Below are 25,085 nucleotides of genomic sequence, written 5' to 3' on the forward strand. Positions count from 1 at the left end.
TTTTTAAGGATTTTTATTGGGTTTTCTGAAAAAAATTATTTATTTATTAAATTTCAAAAAATCAATCATTTTTTTTTTTAGAATTTGATCATTTTATTAATCTTGATCTAAAAATTATTTCTTTAATTTTTTTTAACTAAAAAGTTAATTACATCTTTCCTACCAAACAAAATATAATTTTTAAAATTAATTGTAATGCAAAAACCTAGGTTTATTTAAATAACATAAATTAATTAAAAATAATCACACTCTCTTATATAACATTCAATTTATTTATTACATTACTAATGTTTTATTTTTAATTATTATTTTCTTATAAATTAATACATTTTAATTATTTTTTCTTCAAACAAATTTTCACATCTTTAAAATTATTATAAATCATTACTTTTTACTTTTTAAATAATTTAAGTATTTAAAGAATTTAAATAAAATATGATCTTAATTATTCTAGGAATATTCTTTCAATGTTTTTATTATTATTATTTATTATGCTCAATCAATAATGTTTATATTGACTCAATAATAAGGGATCCCCAATAATAATATCAGAACTTTTTTAATTAAAATATCAATATATATATGAAAAAAAAAAAAAATCTTCATCCTGTCTGTCTGTCTCTGTCCCACTGCCACTGGGCATTGAACCAAGATAAGATCAATCGATTGCTAAGAAAGAAAGATTTGTGATTGATTTTGTGTTACTTTGATGAATGAAAATCAAAGAAATGATTGAAGAAGAATCAACAAACAAAATTGAGATCTTCAGAAGAACAAGTGAAGTAACAAAATCATAAAACTTTCACATCTTGAAGCAATAATAATGATACTTTAGAACCCTATTATTTATTGACTGCTCTTGCAAGGTTTGCTTTTCCTCCTACTGGTTCTCTTTCTGGGAAGAAGAGGAAGAACCTCTTTCTTTATTTCATCTTCATCTTGTTCCTCTGTTTTCAGTATTTCCCTCTGTATTATTGTTTCTGCATCTTTTTCTTTCTTCTCCAAAACTTGCTTTCTCGGTCTCCCACGTTTCCTTGCAGTTGCAATCTTCTGAAAGGAATCAGCCGCCATTGAAGACTGCTCCTCCTCTTCTATCTCCATTGATATCTCCATTGATTGCTCAAACCATCACAAATAGGTCAACCCAAATTTGTCCCAGTTTATACAGCAGAAAGAAAGAAAGAAACAAGGGCAAGATGGGCAAAAATTAATATTATTTTTAGGATTTATACGGTTTAGTTTGATGTTTATAGGGACTATAAAATTCATAATTTTTAATAAAGATAAAATTTAGTATTTATTTTCTAAACAGCTTTATGTATTTTCTAGAAATTAAGAAAAACGACTATTTTGAATTTTGATTGTATAATTATGAGAAATTAAATTTTGATTTGTATCGGTTGGGCCAATATTTATTTCATGATAAGGCCTGTTTCATAGAAATATTTTATAGTATTAAAATAAATTAAAAATAAAAAATGGTAAAAAGAAGGAAGATGACACGTAAAAAGAAGGAAGATGACACGTAAAAAGAAGAAGATGACACGTAAAAAGAAGAAGATGACACGTAAAAAGAAGAAGATGACACGTAAAAATAAGAAGATGACACGTAAATGAAGAAGATGACACGTAAATGAAGAAGATGACACGTAAAAGGAAGAAGATGACACGTAAACAGAAGAAAGATGACACGTGGCATTTGAATTTTTAATCGAAAAATAAATAAAAAAGAAGGATCTAGAATCTCAAAAGACGGATAAATATCGATTTTTTTCTTTCTTTCATGTAAACTCCTCCTTCTTGTTCTTCAAATTTTTATTACTCAGATCTTCTCTCTCTTATTTCTCCATTTGTTCCGGTCATCTTAGATCTTGATAGATCGATCGAAGATTTACAGATTTTGATCTTATTTATTATTATTATTATTATTGTAAGACACCGTTTCTCTATGTTTTGTTACATAAATTTTGTTTGAGTTTGTGTTTTCGAGTGTCAAATTCTTGTTAGTTTTCCCGATGTTTTCCAATTTTTGGGGTGCTAAAGACTGGGACTACTCAAATCATTTAAATATGAAATGAAAAATCTATTCATTTCATATTAATCTTTTGATTGACCCCAGTATTGCTACAGTAAACATTTACTTGTTTTTGCTCAAAAGTTGGAACTTCATCGGGGAATGCCAAAAAGAATATGATACGTTTATATATTTTAAATTTTCTTTTATATACCTGTATGTGAATTTCATATAACCCTAATAAAACATCTCAACAAAATAGACTCTAAATGAAAAGTACTTGTATGAACTTGGAGCTCAATTTCATTTGCAAGAGAGTTCTGAAGAGATTTTATTTCATAAAGATTGTACAATCACTCATTTATTACATAAATAATATGTATGTGCAAAAATTAATATTTAATTTCTTGTCATTTATTTTTAATCTCTTAGTATTGTTTATCACAAGTATATGATTCATCTCTCAGTTTTGTGTATCTTAATAATATCATTCATAAGGTTTTTATACCTTGAGAACTTATGGTGTTTTGGCATTCTCATCAAGTGTCTTAAAATATTTGACATGTCAATTACAAGTTTGATATGCATGTCTTTTAATGTTGTGTTGGCTTTAATAATATTTTATTTGGGATGGAATAATGATAATCTTTGTATCTACCAGTTTAATTTAGAAATATTCGTTATATATTATTATTATATATATATATATATATATATAATTAAGTATTTTATACATTAACAATTTATATATATATATATTTTTTTTAAAATTTATTTAAAATATTTAAGCATATTTAAACAAAACTAAGTGACACTAGAAAAGTGTATTTCAAGTTTTTTTAAGATCTTATTACTTCTCTTTTCGGAATGAAAGAAAATAAGATAGTTTACTACTAGTGTGCCCGTAAGATAGAGTTTACTACTAGTGTGCCCGTGCCCCTGATGAGACGAGGTTTTAAAACGAGTGTTCCAAGTAAGATGCCAAAAACTTTCCACCTACTACCATAGATAGGGTAGAGAGCTACGTCTGAGCTAGAAAAAAATGTTCTAGAAAAAAATATTGTTAAGTATTCTTGTCTTGAAATAACAGAAAATATATATAAAATGGTGTTACAAATAAATAAAATTTTTTCCAGAAAATATATATAAAATGGTGTTACAAATAAAAATAAATAAGATATACAAAGAACGAAATCACTGATGTTGATTCGAGGCATTTGCTTAGCACATTTCTCTTAAAACAGTTCCACCGTCTCCTATTTGTGTTGAGCTTATCGTAGATACGATAACTGTCTCTCAAGGTACGAATCTAGTAGTGATTCAGTACCAGAATTACTACACAACGAACTTGACCAACGTATCTGAACTATCACCAGGATCAAAGCAGAATTGTGTGAAGTCACAATTAAAATGATGTTTTAAATAAAACCAATTAAAATTCATTTAGGGTGATTGAAAGATACCTGAACTACTGAACTATCACTAGGATCAAAGCAGAATTGTGTGAAGTCACAATTAAAATGATGTTTTAAATAAAACCAATTAAAATTCATTTAGGGTGATTTTATTTAAAAATAAAATCAGATAATGTAATCAATTGCATTTTTATCAATTGCATGTGAAAGGTTTCAAACGTATGCATTTATCATTGCATTTGATGAAAATTTTTCATTTGCACATTGATATTAATACCCATTTAACTGACTCATTCAATTAATATTTAATTCAAATATATTATTTATTTTTATTTAATTAATATTTAATTCAAATATATTATTTATTTTTATGCAATAAAATGTATTATACAAATAAATTAAACCCCACTTGGATTAATGGAAAAATGCTACATTTTGCTATTTTTCCAATGTGGACAAATCCACTAACTCGATTTTATTCTTGGGACTCACCCATTCTAATTTCCATTCACATAATAGAAATAATCTACACAGTCTAAATTCCAACAAGAAAAACTCGACGATGATCTTGACCATCACTAACGTGACGACTCCAACGCGATGTCACCTGAACCACTATGCTTTTCAAAAAAAAGATAACGCGATGTCACCTGAACCACTATGCTTTTAAAAAAAAGAAAGCGAATATATAAACATGTTTTTGTTCATCTTCTTCTTTGTTCTTCCTCCATTCTCCTCTATTTTTTTTTATTCATTTTTTCTACTTCTGGATATGAAGCCTTTTATAGGAAGACTGTTAACGCGAAGAAAATGAGACAACATCCATCGATCTTATCGAAAGAGAGAAGATCGACTCTTTGTTGTTTTGTGGAGGAGTACTTTAAGATCTTCATCGTCGGAATATAGGTCAACAAGAGAGTGAAAAAGCACCTCATTAGATCTGTTGTTCTAGATTTGATGCTCCACCTTGCACCACCTTCACAATATGTGTTGACTTATTATTCTCTCTTTTCATTAATTTTGACTAGTTCTATAAACTAACTAATTATTGTGAAGGTAGAGCAGAGTGGCTAGAGTTATGTGGGAAACGAGAGATTTCAACTTTTTAACCACGCACTCAAAGTCCCCAATATTCTCTCCTTGTTACACTCCTTGTACAAAGAGATCCATGCATCTTTATTTATTTTATTTTACACTCAATTGGCTATATGAGAATTTTCTTTGCGTTGGGCCTTCCCTGTTATTGAGGCTTGATGTCACGGCCCATTAGTGTCACGACCCAATCCGGGGATGTCGAGGCTCATTAAAGTCTTGGCCTCATAGTGTGCTAATGTTCTTAGCTCAAAGGGAGGCCCAATCGTCTAAGGAGGCCCAATGAATCTTCTAATTAAGGAAGAAATTAGAAGATATTCTAATCAAGGAAGAGATTACAAGATATATTCTAATTTAAGTAGTGATATTCTAATTAAGGAAGAGATATCCTAAATTAGTGTAATTAAATTATAATTGGGAGACAATTCCTAATTTAATATGTTGTAAGCCCTAAAATACCTTAGAGATGTTACATTGTGATTATCAAGTATTCATTTTAATACAAATCTTATTCTCAAGTTTTGTTTCTCTCTCTAAGTGTTTTTTGCATTTGAGTTTTCTTGTTTCTAAAAGGCTTATTAAGTTAGAATCTCTTCGATCTAGCTTAGTGCCACACAATCTAAGTTTAGCATGTGACAAGTGGTATCAGAGCAAGGTTGTGCTTCCGCACTCAAGCTGCAAGAGATGGATTCAAGTGCCAACGTCACGTAGGTTCTGATCGTCGAACAAGTGGACAAAGTGCCTAGGAGGGGCAAGTCCGTCGAGAGAAGTACTTCCATAGAAGCTCGGGTGACCCAACTTGAGGAAGGAATGAGCAAGCACCAAGAAGCTCTCGAGGTGTTTAGTACGATGGCCGATAGAGTGAAGGTGCTTGATGAGGAAGGAGAAAAGTTGGAGAATGAAATTATGGGAATTATCAACAACTCGAAACGTAACATTCGAGACGAAGTGCTTGAGATGGTTCAAGTGAATGTTAATGATATCCGGAATGAGGTACTTGAAGCAATCTGTGGAGAAGTCCAAGACACGATCAATGCCTTCCGAAGGGAAATGATGGGAAGGATTGAAGACTTGGAGGGGCGGATTGGGTGGAATGGAGGAGGGGAACTTCGAGGTGCGACAACTCATCGAATTTATGTTCCCAAACCAACTTCATTCAAAGGCTCAAGGAGCGCAAAGGAAGTGGATGACTTCCTATGGAACATAGAGAGGTACTTTAAAGCATCCAACATACTCGAGGATCGTATCAAGTTTCTAACAACGCCATTTTTCTTGATAGATATGGCGTTGTTGTGGTGGAGGAGGCGTGAAACTGACATTGAACGAGGTACGTTACGAATGGAAACATGAGTGAATTTTAAGACCGAGTTCAAACGTCAATTCTTCCCCGAAAACACCGATTTCAAAGCTCGAAAGCGTTTAAGCCAACTTACACACTCCCAATCCATAAAGGAGTATATTAGAGAGTTCCAAGAGTTGATGCTTGAGTTACCTAGTCTCACCGAACAGGAGACCCTGTTCACCTTTGTTAATGGCCTAAAGACGTAAGCTCAATTATAATTACAAAAGGAGAAAGTGCAGAACGTCTCGGAGACAATTGTGATTGCAGAAAGACTGATTGAACTTAAAGCGTCTGTGGATAGACAAAAGTTCAATAAAGATAACAAGGAGGGAGGTGGGGGAGACCGCCAAAGCAAGAAGGGGCAACCAAACAACAATTCCGGAAGGCAAACCAATGAAATGGGTAAGCCTATAACTTTTCATATTTGTGGTGCCACCAACCACCTCAAGTTCAGGGGTCCTTTCCAAGGGAAGAAAGTAGTGGCATTCCAAGGAGCTGAGTCTTCCGATGACGAAGAATGGGCTCAATTGGGATCTTTGAAGTTTCTCAATGCTGTTAAGGCTAGCGTTGTTGAGCCACTCAAAGGAACGAAGAGGGGTTTAATGTTTGTGGAAGTCGTGATCGAGGGAAAGCGCGTGAAAGCCCTTGTCGATATTGGGGCAACCCACAACTTCATGCGTGAAGGAGTGACTAAGGAGCTTGGTCTTCACATCAACCAATCAAGGGGGACCATCAAGTCCGTGAACTCGAAAGCCAAGCCGGTGACCAATGAAGATAAGGAAGTGAAAATCCAAATCGGAGACTGGAACGGAAAGGTTTCATTCTCGGTAATCCCCCTCGACGATTATGACGTAGTACTAGGACTATGATGGTTCGATCAGGTACGTGCATGCATAATTCCCTACTCTAATTCATTGGTCATCTTGGATTACAAAAGAACTAGTGCAATACCGGTGAGAATAGAACTCAACGGAATTGGAATGTTATCGGACATACAGTTCAGCCGAGACCTCCAGCGAGGTGAAGAGGTCTTTGCCGCTTTCGCTATGATGGAAGATGAGGACGATTCCAAGGTGGAAGTAGAATTTCCCAAAGAAATCCAAGAAGTGTTGGAGGAGTTTAAAGACACGATGCCCAACAAACTCCCATGAAATTACCGTCAAAACGGGATGTGGACCACAAAATCGAGTTGGTGATATATGCTTTTCCACCCTCTCACACGCCTTATAGAATGGCACCTCCCGAGTTAAAGGAGTTATAGAAGCAATTGAAAGGGTTGCTCGATGCGGGAATGATCCAGCCATCCAAATCGCCCTACGGTGCCCCGATGCCAAAAGAAACATGATGGGTCATTAAGGATGTGTGTGGACTATCGTGCGTTGAACAAGCTGACAATCTGGAATAAATACCCAATCACGATCGTTGGTGATCTATTCGATCAACTTGGAGGAGCCAAGTGTTTCTCGAAGATAGACTTGCGGTCCAAATATTGACAAGTGAGGATTGCAAAGGGGGATGAGACGAAGACCACTATGGTTACGAGGTACGGGTCTTATTAATTCCCTATCATGCCTTTTGGTCTTACGAATGCACCAGTCATATTTTGCACCCTTATGAACAAGGTCTTCCACCCTTACTTAAATAAGTTTGTGGTTGTTTACCTTGACGATATTTTCGTATACTCGTCCACGTTGAATGAGAATGTGGAACATTTGAGATTGGTTCTCCAAGCCTTGCGAGAGAATGAGTTATACGCCAAATGGGAGAAGTGCTCGTTTACCCAAGATCAAGTGATGTTTCTGGGCCATTGAGTGAAATCAGGGTACATTATGATGGATGAGGTCAAGGTCAAAGCCATTCGATAATGGGAAGCGCCTAAAACTGTGCCTCAACTTCATTCATTCCTTGGTTTGGTGAATTACTACCACAAGTTCATCATAGGGTACTCAAAAATAGTTACTCCCTTGACCGACCTCTTAAAGAAAGATCTATCATGGAGGTGGGATGAAAAGTGTGTGGAAGCCTTCGAGGGACTCAAGACCAAAGTCACCGAACAACCGGTGTTAGCACTGCCGGACCATACCAAGGAGTACGAGGTGTAGACCGATGCATCTGACTTTGCCATCGGAGGTGTGTTGATGCAAGATGGACACCCTATTGCATACGAAAGTCGAAAGTTAAACGACACAGAACGGCGATACACAGTCCATGAGAAAGAGATGACGTCGGTCGTGCATTGCCTACGTACATGGAGGCACTACTTTTTGGGGAGCAGGTTCATGGTCCAAATAGACAACGTAACCACTAGCTACTTCCAAACACAAAAGAAGCTAACTCCTAAGCAGGCTAGGTGGCAAGAATTTCTAGCTGAGTTCGACTACACATTAGAATACAAGCCAGGAGTTACCAATCGTGCAGTCGATGCATTAAGCCGCAAGGCAAAGCTGGCTGTCATTAGTCAACCGGAGACCGACCTAAGGGAATGCATTCGGGAGGACCTAGAGAGGGATCCCAATGCACTAAGCCTAATGGAGTTTTCTCAAAATGGCAAGACTCGAAGGTTTTGGGTCGACGACGGGTTGCTCATGACAAAAGGAAATCGAGTGTTCGTACCCAAGTGGGGAAGTTTACGACGAGATGTCTTGAAGGAAAGTCATGATTCAAAATGGGCAGGCCACCCAGGAATGCATCGCACCATGGCGCTGATGGAGGATTCATATTATTTACCCAGGATGCGTGATGATGTGGAAGTTTATGTGCGGACATGTCTTATTTTCCAACAAGACATGATCGAGCAACAACAACTAGGCGGTTTGTTCCAACCATTACCGTTCCGGAACATCCATTCGAAAGCATCTCAATTAGGGATGGCAATAGGGCGGTTCGGTTCGGTGAATGACAATACCATCCCCGCCCCGAATTTACCCACCCCGCCCCGATCCCCGCCCCGATTTCCAACTTGGTTTTTAAATATAAACCATCCCCGCCCCGATCGGGTATGGGGTTTCCCCGCGGTGCACCGAAACCGAATAACAATTTAAATTTAAAATATAAATAATAAAATAAAATAAAATAATTCATATATTTAGAGTTATAAATTATCAAAATATTAAATACCAAACAAAAATAACATTCAATAATAATAATTTTAAAGTATTAAATACCAAAACAAATAAACTTCCAATAATAATAATGTTTCAAAATATAACAAAAACTCTAATTGGACTAAAGATTGTGAAAGACAAAGACGAATATAAAAAACACCCTACAAAAAAGACGTGATACCATTTTGTTTATATTGATTAGTAAAAAAACAGTAAATTAATATTAGCAAAGAGTTCAACTAACCTTCAAACTGAAAACACCTTCAAGATTCAAGAGAGAATCATGGATCATGTAGATAGAATAAAGAAGATGTAACTAAAATTAAAATAAATTCTAGAGAGAGAAATGGTAATGACGATTGAGGAAGAAGAGAGGAAGATGAAGAGATTAAAAGTAAAAGATAATTAGAGACATTGTGTATTAAAGATAGCGTGTAGAGGGATGGAAGATAAAAAGGTTTTCATTGAAAAAGAGAAAAGTAATGATGACATTAATTAATGATTTCATTAATTAATATATTTTTATTAAATAAATATAATTATATTTTATCGGTTTGGTTCGGTTCGGGGATCGGTTCGGTGCATGTAAATACCATCCCCGCCCCGAACCCCGGTCAACATATTTCGGGTTTTCCCCGATCCGCCCCGATCCCCAGTCAAAGCGGGGAAAAACCATACCAATCGGTTCGGTTCGGCTCGGTTTCAGCGGGGCGGTTTCAAATTGCCACCCCTAATCTCAATGGATTACATCATAGCCCTACCAAAGTCTGAGGGGTACGGGTCAATCATAGTGGTGGTTGATCGTTTCTCAAAGTATAACACTTTTATATCGGCAACACCCGATGTTACGACCGTCGATACAGCCAAGTTGTTTTTAAAGAACATCGTGAAGCATTGGGGAGTCCCAAAGACAATTGTGAGCGACAAGGATCCTCGCTTCACTGGGAAGTTTTGGTCTGAATTGTTCAAATTGATGGAGACCAATTTAGCATTCTCAACCAGCTTCCATCCACAAACTGATGGGAAAACAGAAAGGGTCAATGCCTTGTTAGAGTTATTTCTGAGACACTATGTGAGCGCTATCCAAAGAGACTAGAGCAGACTTTTGGAAACAACGCAGTTTTCATATAACTTACAAAAGAGCGAATCGACTCGACGGAGTCCATTCGAATTAGCAACAGGGAGACAACCAGCGACTCCACAAAGTTTGGCTACCAGTTACGCAGAACAAAGTCCGTCCCCCTACATTTTTGCCAAATCTTTAGAAGAGGAGGCAGATCTTGCTCGAGCATCCTTAGACAAAGCCACCAAGAAATGGGCAGATTTATAGAGGCGTGTAGTCGAGTTCAAGAAAGGGGACAAAGTATTGGTGAAATTACTCCCACAACAATTTAAATCTCTACGATTTTTGCACAAGGGGCTTGTAGATAAATACGAGGGACCGTTTAAATTGAGCGGCGTGTGGGGATGGTCGCATATCAGTTGAAGTTGCCACTCAAACTAAAGATTCATCTAGTATTCCACGTAAGTAAACTTAAATCGTTTCAAGAAGATGTGGAAGATGTAGAAAGGGGACAATCTAGACGGGCATCAACCGCCGTCACGACCTCCTTCGACAAAGGCATTAAAGAAATCATATCTCATAGGGAGATTAGAAGAAGAGGCGTTTCTCCTTTTATCGAATACTTCGTACGATGGGAAGGTTTACTCGATGCCGAGAATAGTTGGGAAAGCGAGGATCACTTGTGCCAATTCAGATAGAAGATTGAAGAGTACCGATCCAAGGTCGAGCCGAGGTCGGTCACGACTTAGGTGTGGGAGTATGTCACGACCCATTAGTGTCACGACCCGATCCGGGGGATGTCGAGGCTCATTAAAGTCTTGACCTCATAGTGCGCTAATGTTCTTAGCCCAAAGGGAGGCCCAATCGTCTAAGGAGGCGTAATGAATCTTCTAATTAAGGAAGGAATTAGAAGATATTTTAATCAAGGAAGAGATTACATGATATATTCTAATTTAAGTAGTGATATTCTAATTAAGGAAGAGATATCCTAAATTAGTGTAATTAAATTATAATTGGGAGACAATTCTTAATTTAATATGTTGTAAGCCCTAAAATACCTTAGAGATATTACATTGTAATTATCAAGTATTCATTTTAATACAAATCTTAATCTCAAGTTTTGTTTCTCTCTCTAAGTGTTTTTGCATTTGAGTTTTCTTGTTTCTAAAAGGCTTATTAAGTTAGAATCTCTTCGATCTAGCTTAGTGCCACACGAATCTAAGTTTAGCCCGTGACATTGGGCTCCAACTTTTGGTTTGGGCTGAGCCAATGGCTTAGGCTAGTTGTTTAGTTTAACTTTTTTGACTTAAATGAAATTGTTTATGTCTTGTTTGCCTTTGTTTTTTTCTAAAAAATAGTATATAATTATTATTAATTTATTTTTATTTATTTAAATTGGGTAGTATAAATTTAGGTGTCTATAGAATGTTCATTTTAGATAGAGTTTGAAAAATATTTTGTTTCAAAAAATGTTATTCCAAGTTTGACTAATAGACACTTCATTACAATACTCAACATATTTGTACTTATTATATTTTTTAAAAATGGTTGAAAGGATAGAGATATAGATCAAACCTAACAAGTCTCACGAGAGACTTGTGTATCATGATATTCATAAAGATCTTCATCTTTTATGCTAGGATAGGTGTAACATTTCACTCTATCGGGTTTTTAGTGAGTCAAAATATTTTTTAATTGATGATTGTTATGTCAATCAAATATTGATAGTTTTGAAAATCAAGATATTTCATATTTGACGATTGTTATGTCAAGATTTTGATGATTTTGTTGTATCAAGATATTTCATAATTGAAGATTATTATGTCAATCAAATTTTGATGATTTGGTGTGTTAAGATATTTATAATTGACAATTGTTATGTCAATCAAATCTTGATGGTTTTGGATTTATCAAGATTGAGAAATAATAAAAAAAAAAACTTTGACCAAGTAACAAAACATAGTGTGTGACTGTAACATCCTCCAAGTTCTAATTTTTTTAATTTAATTTGTATTGAATTCCTAAAGGTGTAAAGTATATGTTTGCACCTAGTGTAAATATTTTATATTATGATAAAAAGAAACCTAACCAATCTAGGGTCACGAGAGGATCAAACACCCTCCAATTCTTTAAATTTAGTTTGTTTTGGAGTAATTGTTAAAAAAAAATAGGAGTCTTTTTTTTTTATCGATGTTCGAGCTAGGATGTAAGTGGTTCGGTTCAATCGCTTTTTTCTAACGAAAAATTCATCTCAACAATTGATGTGAGTTTTTCAAAATCTTCATTCGCTGTTCACAGTTGAATGTCAGTTCATAAAAACAAATGTCTAAGCCCAGGTTCGAACCGGGGACCTTTAGTGTGTGAGACTAACGTGATAACCAACTACACCACCCAGACTAATGTGTTTAAATATGTATTATCAAAGTCTTAACTATTCTTTTTAAAATGTTAATTAAATATGATATAAATAATATTCGTTTAAAAATGACAAAAAAAAAGTAATATAAAATATAAGTGTTCACCTTGTTAACAAACACACTCAAAATACAACCAAGATTAACCATTTGGGAGCAACAATGAAAACATAAAAAAAGGTTCACCATCGAACAAAATTACATAAAATTTAGCGTTAATGAGCTCGGATATATTCAAAGATCAATGTATTTACCGACCACGTCCACCGATTTTCCAGAAAAGATCTCTCATATCATCATAATGATAACATTGTGGAGTAAACGCAGCGGTCGACCGCGATTACTAAAAGTCTTAATATTCGTTTCGAACCTAAACTTAACTATCATTAATATTAATTCTGCTAGATTTAATTTATAAGCGGTATTTTATTCACCTAAACTACTATAGTGGTTTATTATGTAAGGCGGCTTTTTAACACTTATATACTTAATAAACTAGTCCAAATATGAAAATAGAATAATTGTGTGAGAGTAAATGGTGCTGAAAGTCCCAAGGTTCCTTAAGAACCAATCATAAATGCTCAAGTGTGCTAGATTTGATTCATAAGCCGTACTTTATTTGCTAAAACTACTATATTCTCTAAAACTATTATATTATATGGTAGTTAAATATGCATGTCTGTATCTTTTGATATTCGCATTATTAGCACAACACTCTAACCAACTGAGCTAATAGACATTTATATTTGTATAAGAGTAAACGGTGCTGAAAGTCCTAATGTTCTTTTCGAATTGAGCAATCATAAATACTCAAGTATACTAGATTTGATATATAAGCAACAATTTATTCGCTAAAACTACTATAGTAGTTTATTATGCAACGAGACTTATTAACACTTATATACCGAATCAGAGTAGTCCAAATTTTTTTTTGCGAGTAAACGGTGTTGAAAGTTTAAGTTTCTTTTTGAATCGAACAATGATTAATGCTCAAATATACTAGATTTGATATATAAATGGTATTTTATTTGCTAAAACTACTACTCTAGCTTATTATGCAACGCAACTTATTAACACTTATATACCTAATCAAAACTAGTTAAAAATGAAAAAATATTACTTTTGTGAGAGTAAATAGTGGTTAATTTGTGGGTTCAAAATAAAAAATATTACTTTTGTGAGAGTAAATAGTAGTTAATTTATGGGTTTATTGCACATAACAAAACTCAATATTAAAGATTTGATATATAAACAGTATTTTAATAATATTTTTGTGAGAGTAACAAGTGGTTAATTTGTGGGTTTATTCAAAATAAATAATGGCCTATGCAGGTCTCGAACCAAACAGTATTTTAATAATATTTTTGTGAGAGTAACAAGTGGTTAATTTGTGGGTTTATTCAAAATAAATAATGGCCTATGCAGTTCTCGAACCTGCGACCTTCGCGTTATTAGCACGACGCTCTAACCAACTGAGCTAATAGGCCTTTATATTTATGTGAGAGTAAACAAAGGTGGTTAATTTGTGGGTTTATTACTCGCCACAATATTAATAATGGCCTATGAAGGTCTCACATACGACCTTCGCGTTATTAACACAACGCTCTAACCAACTGAGCTAATAGGTCTTTATATTAATAAAGGCTATACAGGTCTCGAACCTACGACATACACATTGTTAGAACTTAACTTTAATAAATATTCAAGTATTCTAGATTTGATTTATAAGTAGTACATTATTCAAAAAACTATTATAGTAGTTTATTATGCAATGCGACTTATTAACACTTATATACCAAATTGAACTAGTCCAAAAATGAAAATAAAAAAAATATGTGAGAGTAATCAATGATGGTTAATTTATGAGTTATTACCCATCATGAAACCCTAAATTAATAATGGACAATGCAGGTTTCGAACTTGCGACCTTCGCGCTATTAACACGAAGCTCAAGCTCAAGTATGATAGATTTGATTTATAAGCGGTACTCTATATACATAAACTACTATAGTAGTTTATTATGCAACACAACTTATTAACACTATATATCGAACAAAACTAGTTCAAAAATGAAAAAAAAAATTGTTTGAGAATAATCAACGATAGTTAATTTGTGATTTTATTACCCATCAAGAAACCCAATATTAATAATGGTCAATGAAAGTTTCGAACTTGCAACCTTCATGTTATTAGCATGAAGCTCAAGTATGCTTGATTTGATTTATAAACGATACTTTATACGCCAAAACTACTATAGTATTTCTTAATTTGACGATTGTTATGTTAATCAAATTTTGATAGTTTTATGTTTGTTAAAATATTTGTTAATTGACGATTGATGTTTCAATCAAATCTTGATTGTTTTTAGAGGTCAAGATTCTTTTGTTAATATTTATTCCATTAATTTCTTTTTCTTGACGGTTTCTGAAGTCAAGATTTCTGTAATGAAAATTTTGTATTATCAAATATAATAGACGAAATATTGCACCCATTTTTTATTATTAACATATTTGTTTTGTGATTTTAGGGTTAGTCCATCTTTTATTAATTTTTTGTCCCTCGTTTTTATCGTGTTTTATTTATAAAAGCGATACATTTTTCTAACAAAATACCCTTCTACAAGGTTTTAGTATCACTTCATATATATATATATTTATAATTTTGCATTCTTGTTTTGTGAGTTGGAACAAAATATTGACCCTCTAACAAGTTTTAATTTAATTGTCGAGATTTTTTAGGATTCAAAATATTTTTATACTTTAGTCTTAGTCTTGAACACCTTTTTTGTTGGATCGTCTCAAAAAGTGGATTTTTCTTCCTTTTTTTTTACTTAAAAATAATCATTTTTAATTTCTCGAAGGAGTTTGATTAAAGTATTAATACTTTGATGACAATGATATTTTTTTTTTATTAATAGACCTTACTTTGAGCCACATTTTTTTAAAAATTTTACTTCATCTCTATTTTTTTAGAGGATGTTTTTGCAACTTTTGATTTTGAGTAGAGTTTTATTGATTTATTGTATATTTGATATAATCGGTACACTTGAGTCGTTTTGGCAACCGGAGTGTATCGGGTAGAATCAGTATAATTATATTTTTGCCTTAGTAATCAATATTAGGGTCCAAATGATCAATAAATGGTTATTTCAATATTTCAACCAACAAAAAAACTATTTTCTAGTACTTCGGGTTTATCTGATAGAATTGGTACACCCATGCTCTTACCATAGCAATCAAAACTAGAGTCTGTGTGAGCAACATGTGGTTATTTCAATATCTCAACCAACCAAATTATTTTGCACTTCTGTAATTCTTCCATTTTTTTCCTTCAAAGCCTTGAGTTTTAAAACATCTTTGTTTTTGGAAAATATGAAATAACCTTTCTCAATTTGTGACATTTAATTTGGCCTAATTTATTTTTTTCAAAATTTTCTTCAGAAATTAACTCTTTTTCAAAATTCGTTAAACACGAGAAGGAATTCAAATTAACGTTTCTTAATTGAATTTTAGTGAAATGACTGAGTTTCTCTTGATTGATCACTTTAAAATAATGATATTGACTATACTCTACATGTTTCCTAAAATCTTTATTTTAATATTATTATTATTTGTTAAATGTAAAAGAGGTCAAGCCTTCTTCTTTATTACAAAATTAATAGTTTTATCAACATTCAACTAAACCTGAGAACAAGCTTCCTACGTATTTTCTATTACAAAAGAATTAAGTCGGCACTTAGTTCCGTTAGGTGCAACTTAAAAAAACAACTATATTTACAAATAAATCGATAACGACTTTAATTTACATCTTTTAAACCATGCGGAATATTTGATTCTCCTTTTTTAACACGGGTGCATTTTGTCGGGTTGTCGTGGCCCTTACTCGTGTTTTTTTAAAATGGGTTATGTTTTAACTTAAAAGACAAGATCCAAAACTTGATCAACAAACATATATTATTTTGTTTTATTTTCTAGAATAATAGACCTAAAGTCTCCTATTAAATAGACCAGTTATTAGGGCAAATTATATTATTTTTTAGACATATAATCATGATTTGTATTTATTTTATTATTTTATATATTTATTTTATTATTTTATAGGCCTTTTATAGATATAATTATTAATTTTTCTATTACCAATCTATAAATATTATACATGTATTCTACAATTGTTTGAAAGTATAAAATTGTAGATATAATATAATTATATATAAGTAAATTATAATAGTTGTTTGGTTAGTTAATATTTATATCTACAATATCATTTAGTTATAAATTATACCTTAAAAGGGGTATAATATAGTACCTATATCAACCTATTACAAGAATGTATAAACGTTTATAAAATTTAACATTCCTTTTCTACCCTTTAATTTTATAAAATTATTAAAATTATATTTTCTTTATTATATTTTAAAATATAATAATAATAAATTATAACTAAATATTTATTTATATTTAACTAGGTTTAATTTTATAATTTAAATAATAATAATAAATATTTAATTACTTAATTATTTAAAAAAACTAATAATGTTAATTAAAAAATAATAGTCATATATATAATTAATTGATAAAATATTTTTTTTATTAAATTATTAATAAATGATATTTTTAATTAATTATATAAATTAGTGATATTATTATTTTTAATTAATACAACTTATATATAAATAATTTATTTTTAAAATTAATTTATAATTATTCTATTCTAATTTAAATTATGATTTTATTAAAATTATTAATTAATATATAAATAAGTTTTATTTATACAATTATATAAGTTAATTATGAGGATTATATAAAATAATTTAATTCATATAATAGTATTATTTATTTTAAAAATAGATTAATATGATAATTAAATATTATTTTTTATTAATTTCAATATAATCAATAATACAAACTAAATATAAAATAAATATTAAAATAATAATTTACATAAATATAAGGGCAAAATAGTCTTTTCTATTTTTTTTACTATTTTCTTGTATACCACAAACCAAACACAAAATAATAAAACTTATATAATTTATAAGTATCTTATACTTCCAACCAAACACTATAACTTACTATAACCTATGTTATTTTATATAATATATTATATTTTTTTATTTTCTATTCTTTTATTTTCTTTTATTTTCTTTTCTTTTTTTATACCAAAACATTTACATTTACATTATTTATTTTGAAAAACCCAAATACGAATAAGCGGCCTTTTAGAATATGGGCTCTAGAGGCGGGTTATAGACAAGGCCGATTTTGTTGGCTGATCGGCCTAGGTCAATTACTAATTACAATAGTAGTCGTCGGAAGGCAGGGACAAGTAGGGGCGCTAGCCATTCAGTCGTTCGAACAATGTTTCTCTGGCGAATAATCTCGGTCGCGAATGAAATCGGATGATTGACCTCAACTGAACAAGAAACTAGCTTCCCTTTCTTTTTTTAAACCAACAACCAATATAGTTAACAAATCTAAATCTTCCATTTGTACTTAACTGGAATTTCTAAGCAGTGACTAGTGACTAGGGAATAGGGAAAAGGAATGGCAACGAGTATTCTACCCGACACCTGTCGGGGAGTGAAGTACACATTTCCGAATCCAATTATCATTTTACTATCCTACCCCGAACATGATCCCGAGTATACTCCATTACCCGATTAAAGTTTTATAAAATTATATAAGTTGAAGAATAAGAAACCTAACTTTATTAAATAATAAATAATTTTAAAATTAGTAAATTGAATTATTGAAAAAACAAATAAAAAAATGATTACCTTACATATTGTAGGTTAAAGAAAAAGGTTAAAGAATGAAGATGAAGAAAATGAGAGAGAAATAGCATTTTGTTATTTAAAAAAAGGTCTAAGATTGGAATTAAAAAGTAATAAACAGATAAATAATTTTTTTTTTGAAATATTAAAATATAAAGTTAGAGTGAAGTGTGGGTAAGAACAAAATAAATGATGTATTTAAGATAATGTTTGTCATGATGAGTATTTGAAAGGTCACATTAATTCTTAATAATAATATAAACGGGTATCGAGTTTGGGTTTTGCACACTTTCCATTCTCGAACCCGATCAGGTATTTTTTTTCCTCCCCGTTCCGGACCCCGACCCCATACCGATTTAAAAGGGAAATTTGACGAAATGACCCTAAAAAGGTCCTTAAATGCGAAAAGTGTCAGCGCATAAATTTTAATGCGCTGGTGACCCCTTTTATTGTTTTGGACAATTACACCCTTTCGCGAGACGCAACTCCAAGTTCGTCTCGCAACCGGAACCCTATAAAATCCTATTTTTTATTTGTTGCTTCATTTTCTCTCTCTTCTCCGTCTTCTCCGTTCTAAATCCTAACGGCGGAGAAGACTTTCTCTTTTTTTCATCAGCGAAGAACATATTGAAGAACACCATTCCACTATATTCAACGGCGAAGAGCGGCGAAGAACTTCCAACGGCGAACTGCGAAGCTCTAGCGGCGAAAGATAAAATTTCCACAATTTTCGTTTATAGATTCATGTTTTGTGTTTATTTCGTTTATAGATGAATGTTTGTGTTTATTTCATTTATAGAACGACATTGATTCGTCGATTCGCCTTGATTCGTTGAATGCAGGTGTTGATGGTCGTCACGCGGTTGCGTCATGCCCGTTGAGAACTTTGAAGGAACCCAAATGCGAAACTAGAATTCTTGTCACTTTGATTACACTAATTCAAACTGAAGCTATTGAAATCACCGCTGAAGAATTGCTTGCCCAGATCCATCTCTTTCTTTCAAGGTACAATCCGGTTGTTTTTTAATTGGATTTCTTCGTGTCTAGGGGGAGGTTACTTCCGTCCAGGCATTTGCAGGCTTGAATCGTCGGTGATCTCGACAAGATGTTGAAAATATTTTCCAAAAAACCCTCTGCCAAATGTTCATTCTTTCCTCTTCTTTAATTGATTGATCGAGATGATCTCTTGTTATTAGAGAAATTTGAATTCATTTGACTTTATGTTTGTTTGATGGCAGAGGCTCTTAGAGAGAGTAAGAGTGAAATGGCGAATGCCACCAGAGGTAATTGTCCTGTAATCACTGAATGCAATTTGTTTATTTTCCTATAAATGATCAAAGATGGTGAATAATTTTGCTTTTATTTCAGGCATTGAGAAGGAGATTACAGCCTTACAAGATGGAAGTAAGTTGAGAGATCTTTTTAAAAAATGAATCTCTGGTTAGCTTAACTGATTGTTGACTCAACTCTATCTACCTTCTTCTTACCATTTGGACAAAAAGACATCTAGTTACAGAGATAAAGAGAACTGCAAAAACATCAAATGAGGTACTTCTCTCTTATTTGTGAAAGAGATGCTTACTTCATTGACTTAATCTCTTGCGGTTGCGTCTCACCATTTATACTCACCAAGGAGATTAAGACGGAGGACAAGATTGAGGCTGCAATGAAGGAAGAAAGAGTGGAGATTAAGTATTGTTGGGGAAGCATATTGTTTCATGTGGATGATTTGCCCTTTAAGCTGGAAGAAATGTCAGCCAACTATGGAGGATTCAAGGAGAAAGTGAAAGGGTTGAAGATTAGGGAAACGATTGCTGCTCTGGATTAGTTAAAGGGTTTTCTTTTTCGTGGAGATGTTGAGCCTGAAGAAGTTCCATCATTGGTTGATCTTAGTCTTAACCCAGTTTCAACCATGAGCCAGCAGGTATGAACAAGAAATGAGTAGAATTATTAACATTTTTTTTATGTGTCTTTTTTAACTCCTACCTTTTGATTATTGTGTATAATAGAATGGAAAAGGAGCTGCCAATGGTTCTCAAAATTGAGGAGAGATAGAGGCATTGTAAAAGCTAACTAAGTTTACTGCTGAATGCCGAGCACAACCACCAAAGGGTCGAAAAATGACAGTATATATGGTGCAAACTTTTCCTGCAAAATTTCCCCTTGGCTCACAATGGGATGCCTCTCGCCCCATTCTATGTTCGATGAGATAAAGAAGAACATGTCAAGGTAAACATTCAAAGTATCTTCTTCTTCTTACAAATCTAAAATACTTCTTTTAAACTCTGTTGACAGGACAATCTCGGCTGCTTCAAGTGAAAATGATGACAGCGCTTCTGTTGGAACAAATTGGCTCATGTATGAGTTGATGTGGAGGGACTTCTTTAGGTAAGTAAGAAGTAACTTAACATTGTCATTATTAGAAAAATTTATCTCTATGCTAAATGAAGCAACAAATTATGCTCTAATTTGGATCATTATCTAGAAAATGGTTTCTATAGAAAATGAAGCATCAAAACTTGCAGTAAAAGGTTCAGAAAATATGTTATACCAAATGGAAAAAGAATCACTTTAAGTCTTGATTGTGACAAAATACTTAAATGTCTAAATAGGATCAACAAAACATGTTGGAGGAGGATCAACTAATTTTGTTGATGTGTTTGTTTGAACAGATTCATAACAAAGAAGTATAGTTGTGCAAAAACAAGTGAGTGGTGCACCAGTTGTGACTGCATGCACTGCAACAACTTGAAGACTCGGAAAATAGCAAATTTCCCTCCATGGAATAAGAGCAAGCTTGGTTGTTTTGTAGTTGGTGCAAAAACAATTAAAAGGAACATTTTATTCATTGTGAACATTTTGGTGCTCTAGAAGAGCTTTGTTGGTTTGTTAATGAATAAGCAGCCCTTAGAGCTTTTGTTATTAAAAGAATTTGTTAACATCCTTTTCTTTCTAAACCAATCACATAGTTAAATATTTCCTTTATATCCTCTTCAAACTCTGAATTTGAGAGATTTTAATTGGGAATCAAACTTATTAAGCAATGCACATAATAACTTATCTTAAAATATCCCTGTTACAAGGGAATGTTTTATTATCAATAAAAATTGATTTTACATAACAAATTCCTAAACTTTAATAACAGATATGCATCTAATGTGATGTGTCGAAGTACCATAACTGATATGCATCCAACATAAGTCAAGAAGAAAATGAGCAATGAGAAGTTGAGCCCTCCATCTTCAAGAATTTAGAGCAATCCTGAAACGTATCATTCTCTTGCTTGCAAGAAACATCCTCTACTGGAACCCAGACTTCTGGCCTCTCAGATCTTTCCCTTAACAATGGAAATTAGAGAAGTTCAACCCACAATGATATTCATCAAAACTATAATTAAACATATAGAAACCAAAAGTAGAGGTATGACCATACATAGGTAGAGATATATAAGGCAAACGCTTATCTTGAGCATAAGCGTGCAACAATAGTAAACCATATTGTACTACCGTCAAGAGTGCCTCCCATATATTGTAACCGCATTCGCGAGACATGCGAGACGCACCCGCATTCGCGAGATGCACCCTTTTTCGCGAGACGCACCCGCATTCGCGAGACGCACTCGGAATCCGCCGCAACGGTGGCATTTACTCAATCAATCCCTAAACCCTAAACCTAATAAACAATGCGTTCAAAAAAAGAAATAAACAACAAGTGAAGGACAAATGAAGCATACCAGTAGCAAGGAACATCATGGTTGCCTGCCTTCGCTGGGATTCCGATGTCCTTCGTTGTGATTCCAACGTCATCGTCGGGGGTCGTCTTCTTTTTAGAGAGAAGGAAGAGAAGGGGAGAAGGAACGTGAAGAGAGAGAACAGGGAAAAAGAAATGAAAAGAAATGTGAAGAATTGAATTTTTTTAATTATATAGCAAGGGCATTGTGGACTTTTCACAATGCACCCAGTTGCGTGACGCAACTAAAGGTTGCGTGATGTAATAGGGGCATTTTCGTCAGAAAAAAAATAAGTGTCACCAGCGCATTAAAATTTATGCGCTGACACTTTTCGCATTTAAGGCCCTTTTTAGGGTTATTTCGTCAAATTTCCCATTGAAAATACTCGAGCTCGACTACCCATGAGTATCGGATATACGAGTACCCATTGCCATCACTAACAGTTAGTGACCGAATATACAACAGTCTTACAGCCACTATTCATTTTTTTAATGTAAATACGATGAGACTAAGTCAATGAGTCTCTAATATTAGACCATTTCCAACCAAATCCATACCTAAATCCCCTTTTTCCTCCAACCGATCCCAATACCTAAACCCAAAATGGGTTTTTCCTATTTTTTCTATCCTACAAACACATATTTGAGTTTGTATTGTAGCTAATCTCAATTTTTTTTTTTAATTTAACTCTTAGACTTAATTTATGTACATTTTACAAATTAAATTTATTATTTTAATTTATTTATATAAAATAAATTCATTTATATAACATAAATTTATAATAACGTTTAAAAAATTATAATAGGTTTAAAAAAATTATACTGTTCAAACGAAATCTCTTCCATCCCTATTAAATCTCTTTGAATTTGTCATCTCAACGAACTAAACGACTAGTCAATTTGCAATGCTAGAATATATACATACCTAAACCTAAACGTAAAATAAGATTATACTGCTCGTTTTCTATTATTTAAAGGTCTATTTCATAGAAATATTTGATAATATGAAAATAAATTAAAATATAAAAATGGTAAAAAAGAGATGACACGTAAACAGAAGAAGATGACACGTGGCATTTGAATTTTTAATCAAAAAATAAATAAAAAGAAGGATCTAGAATCTCAAAGACGGTTAAATATCCATTTTTTTCTTTCATAGTTAGATCATTCTTTCTTTCTTGTAAACTCAGATCTTCTCTCTCTTGTTTCTCCATTTGCTCCGGTCATCTCAGATCTTGACGATTTACGGATTTTGATCTTATTTATTATTATTATTATTGTAAGACACCGTTTCTCTATGTTTTATTACATAAATTTTGTTTGAGTTTGTGTTTTCAAGTGTCAAATTCTTGTTAGGTTTTCCTAATGTTTTCCAATTTTTGGGGTGCTAAAGACTGGGACTACTCAAATCATTTAAATATGAAATGAAAAATCTATTCATTTCATATTAATCTTTTGATTGGCCCCAGTTTTGCTAAGTAAACATTTACTTGTTTTTGCTCAAAAATTGGAACTTCATCGGGGAATGCCAACAAGAATATTATGATACGTTTATATATTTTAAAATTTCTTTTATATACTTTTATGTGAATTTCATATAACCCTAATAAAACATCTCAACAAAATAGACTCTAAATGAAAAGTACTTGGATGAACTTGGAGCTCAATTTCATTTGCAAGAGAGTCCTGAAGGGATTTTATTTCATAAAGATTGGTACAATCATTCATTTATTGCATAAATAATATGTATGTGAGAAAATTAATATTTAATTTCTCGTCATTTATTCTTAATCTCTTAGTTTTGTTTATCACGAGTATATGATTCATCTCTCAGTTTTGTGTATCTTAATAATATCATTCATAAGGTTTTTATACCTTGAGAACTTATGGTGTTTTGGCATTCTCATCAAGTGTCTTAAAATATTTGACATGTCAATTACAAGTTTGATATGCATGTCATTAATGTTGTGTTAGCTTTAATAATATTTTATTTGGGATGGAATAATGATAATATTTGTATCTATCAGTTTAATTTAGAAATATTCGTTATATTATTATTATTATTATTATTATATATATATATATAATTAAGTATTTTATACATTAACAATTTATATATATATATAATTTTTTTTTTAAATTTATTTAAAATATTTAAGCATATTTAAACAAAACTAAGTGACACTAGAAAAGTATGTATTTCAAGTTTTTTTTAAGATCTTATTACTTCTTGTTCCGGAATGAAAGAAAATAAGATAAAGTTTACTACTAGTGTGCCCCTGATGAGACCAGCCCCTGATGAGAGTGTTCCAGTAAGATGCCAAAAACTTTTCACCTACCGTGAATCAACGCGACGATAGACGCGAGCTACGTCTGAGCTAGAAAGAAATGTTAAGTATTCTTGTTTTGAAATAATATATATAAAATGGTGTTACAAATAAATAAAAATAAATAATATATACAAAGAACGAAATCACCGATTGAGATGTTGATTCGAGGTATCTGCTTAGTACATTTTTCTTAAAACAGTTTCACCGTCTCCTGTTTGTGTTGGAGTTTATCGTAGATGACTGTCTCCCAGGATACAACGAATCTAGCAGTGATTCAGCACCAGAATTACTACACAACGAACTTGACCAACGTACCTGAACTATCAACGAACTTGACCAACGTACCTGAACTATCATCGGATGTGTGAAGCCACAATTAAAATGATGTTTTAAAATGATGTTTTAAATAAAACCAATTAAAATTCATTTAGGGGATATAAACTGTAATTCTGCAATTGTGATCAATTGAGATATATAAAGATAAATTAGTCAATCTAATGACTATTTTTTTAACGTAGGAATAAAAATGCAATCAATTGCATTTTCATCAAACGTATGCATTTATCATGGCATTGATATTAATACCCATACCCATTGATATTAATACCCATTTAACTGACTCATTCAATTAATATTTAATTCAAATATATTATTTATTTTTATGCAATAAAATGTATTATGCAAATAAATTAAACCCCACTTGGATTAATGGAAAAATGCTACATTTTGCTATTTTTCCAATGTGGACAAATCCACTAACTCGATTTTATTCTTGGGACTCACCCATTCTCATTTCCATTAATGGAAAT

The 25,085-nt window shown here is 32.4% G+C and overlaps 2 non-coding genes across 2 annotated transcripts; both read right to left on the reverse strand.

Annotated features, from left to right (window-relative positions):
• Positions 1–12,353: 12,353 nt before the first annotated feature.
• Positions 12,354–12,427, reverse strand: TRNAV-CAC. Its single transcript has one exon. It is a non-coding gene; the product is annotated as a tRNA-Val (tRNA).
• A 1,430-nt stretch (positions 12,428–13,857) lies between these two features.
• TRNAI-AAU lies at positions 13,858–13,931 on the reverse strand. Its single transcript has one exon. It is a non-coding gene; the product is annotated as a tRNA-Ile (tRNA).
• Between the last annotated feature and the right edge of the window lie 11,154 nt (positions 13,932–25,085).

This window comes from Impatiens glandulifera, chromosome 5, assembly GCF_907164915.1.
Source record: "Impatiens glandulifera chromosome 5, dImpGla2.1, whole genome shotgun sequence".
Classification (NCBI taxonomy): domain Eukaryota; kingdom Viridiplantae; phylum Streptophyta; class Magnoliopsida; order Ericales; family Balsaminaceae; genus Impatiens; species Impatiens glandulifera.